This window comes from Lactuca virosa, chromosome 6 (genome assembly GCF_052849685.1).
Source record: "Lactuca virosa cultivar CGN04683 chromosome 6, Lactuca_virosa_CGN04683_v6, whole genome shotgun sequence".
NCBI classification, from domain to species: Eukaryota; Viridiplantae; Streptophyta; class Magnoliopsida; order Asterales; family Asteraceae; genus Lactuca; species Lactuca virosa.
Genome location: NC_136431.1, coordinates 123,042,358 through 123,045,765, shown reverse-complemented (window position 1 = coordinate 123,045,765; position 3,408 = coordinate 123,042,358).

The following is a 3,408-nucleotide window of genomic DNA, read 5'->3' as shown; positions in this document are numbered from 1 at the left end:
TTGCAATCAGATGGTCCATAAGAAGGCCAACAGCTCGAGTTTAGCAGCAGTGGGGCGAGTAGCAGCGCCTGCTCCGGCGACCTTGAGGATCACTGATGGCCGCCAGGGCAAGGCAGAGGCACCAGTTGTTCGGAGCAGGTCATTCCAGCTGACAACCGAACATTTTCCATTAATAAAGTAATCACAATTTCCTAAGTTAACCTTGGTCAAATCTAACAAGTCAACCGAGTTAACCCAGCCGAGTCAACTCAGCCGAGTCGACACAGAACGTGTACGTGGGGCAGACTCCGAAGGTATGCTGCATGTACTCAAACCTTGAGCGTAGTCGGGATCGTTGACCTTATACACGCTGCATACTCCAGGTACACAGGGCGTACGCCCAGACCTCCCAAATCTCGATTAAGAGCTTAATGCCTTAACTTCTCATGTCTATCTTTCGAATCCAAGGCCAAAATATTGGTAGGAGTCTTAAAGTTTCCAAATATATGACTTTACATGACCATTAAGTGCTTAACTCAACATCTTAATGTGTTAATACCTTCTAAGGAATGCATGGTGTGAAACTAACCCCCAATACTACATTTTTATGACTTAAGACCCCTCTAAAGGTCTGAAAGGACGACTCATTGCGTCAAGAACATGCTACAATCAAGAAACACCACATTTGGGACAAAAAGAACCTAAAATCAAGCCCAAAACAAGATCTAAATGAAAATTCACCAAGTTCAGAACTTTATACCTCCAAGTGATGCCAAATGATGGTGTGTTTCTGGATCTAAAGTGCTTCACTCCTCCAAGATGGTCTCTACTTCCTTCCTTCTTATTCAAAGGCACAAAACACACACACAAGCTTAGAAATGCTTCACAAAGTGGATTAGGGTTGCAAGGACGTTTGAAAGGATGGAGGTTGATGGAAGGAGCCAAGGTTGGGAGTTAATGATGAATAAATATGGTCCAAACCCTAAAGATTAAGGCTTGGGACTTCAGCTAATACGCTCTGCGTACACAAAACATACGCCCATCGTACGTGGCCCCGCCCCAACAATCAAAAAGTGGCAATAACAGCCCCTCCCATCCACAAGTCTTACATTATAAGGACCAAAATGCAATAAATGTCAATATAAACGTAAAAAATGAAAGTACCTCTAAACACGATGTTACAATTCTCCTTACTTGACTTAGAATTCATCCTCGAAGTCTGATGCAACAAATAACTCGGGGTAATGCTCCCTTATCCCAGCATTCGGCTCCTAGGTCCCCTCAGAGCCTCTCTGATGCTGCCACAGAATCTTTACCAAAGGTATCTCCTTGTTCCACAGGACCTTCATCTTACTTTCCAGAATAGCCACCGGTCTCTCAATATAATTCAGACGCTCATCGACCTAAATAACATCCAAGGGAATCACTGTCTCGTTTTCCAACACACACTTCGGTAACTGAGAGACATGGACAATGTTGTGGATCTGACTAAGCACGCTAGGCAAATCCAACCGGTAAGCCACCCTGCATACCCTGGCGATCACACATAAAGGTTCAATATACCGGGGACCCAATTTCTCCCTCTTCCTGAAGCGTATCACACCCTTCCAGGGAAAGACCTTCAGGAGCACCATAATGCCGACCTGAAACTCCAACATTGATCGGCGTCGGTGGGCATAACTCTTCTACCGACTCTGAGTGGTCTGGAGTCTCTGCCTGATATGTTGAATAAGCTCCATGGTCTGAAGGACTACCTCGGTCCTTCCCATGACCCTATGACCAACCTCTCCACAACATGTCGGGGTACGACATCTCCGACCATACATGAGATCAAAAGGCGGGGCATCAATGTTGGAGTGATAACTATTGTTGTAGGAGAACTCCGCAAGTGGTAGGTAGGAATCCTAAATCCCACCAAAATGAATGAAACAGGCCCACAACATATCCTTAAGGGTCTGGATGGTCTGCTCACTCTAACCGTCGTTCTGCGGATGATAAGCGGTGCTGAAATGTAACCTCGTGCCTAGTTCCTCATGAAACTTCTTCCAAAACTGAGAAGTGAACCGAACGTCTCAGTCAGAAACAATGAAGACCGGAACCCCATGACGAGAAACGATCTCCCATACATATACATCGGCCAACTTTTTGGCCTAAGAGCTCTCCCAAATGGCCAAAAACTGGGCACTCTTGGTCAATCGATCCACGATGATCCATATAGCATCAAAACCCTTGGTCGTCTTTGGAAACTTAATGATAAAATCCATGGTGATCTGTTCCCACTTCCACATGGGAACCTCCAAAGGTTGCAGCTTGCCATGTGGCCTCTGATGCTCAGCCTTGACCATCCTACATGCCAAGCACCTCTAGACATACCAGGGTATCTCCCTCTTCATACACGACCACCAGTACCTCGATCTGAAAACCTGATACATCTTGGCGGCTCCCGGGTGTATAGAAAAGAGAGACTTATGAGCCTCCTCCAGCACTATCTGTCTGATCCCACTGGAAACTGGAACCCAAACCCAACCGCACCGGGTCAACAACCCTCGACTATCAGTGGCAAACCTATCGATATCGACCCTAATCCTCTCCTGCTTCCAGTTCTCCTTATGAACTCCCTTTACCTGAGCCTCCCTGATCAAACCCAAAAGTTACGAATCAACGAATATCCTCATACACATCTCCCCAACTGAAGACCCAGCCGACTTGCAGCTCAATGTATCATCTACCACATGCTCTTTACCCGGATGGTAAAGGATCTCGCAATCATAATCTTTGACTACGTCCAGCCACCTGTGCTGCCTCATGTTCAGGTTTGACTGATCCATAAGATATCTCAAACTCCTGTGATCCGTGTAACTAGTATAGCGGACCCCATAAAGATAGTGTATCCAAATCCTGAGGGCAAACACCACTGCCCTCAACTCCAGGTCATGAGTAAGATATCGCGTCTCATTCAGCTGTCGCGAAGCATAAGCAATCACTTTCCCTCTCTACATAAGGACCGCCCCCAAACCGGTGATGGATGCATCACATAATACCACAAAATCCTTGACTCCCTCTGGAAGGGTCAATATAGGGGCCTCACATAACCTCCGTCGAAGAGTCTCAAATGCCGACTGCTGCTCAGGGCCCCATTGGAAATCCACTCCCTTCCTCATCAGACGAGTGAGGGGTACCGCAATCTTAGAGAAATCCTGAATAAATCTCTGATAGTATCCCGCCAAACCCAAGAAACTCCTGATCTCTGAGGGAGATCTCAGAACCTCTCACTGCATTACAACCTCAGTTTTGGCCAGATCGACCAAAATCCAGTCTTCATTAACGAGATGTACCAGGAAACGGACCTCTCGTAACCAAAACTCGCACTTCGAGAACTTGGCATACAACCGTTCCCGCCTCAACGCTCCCAAAAGCTCTCGGAGGTGC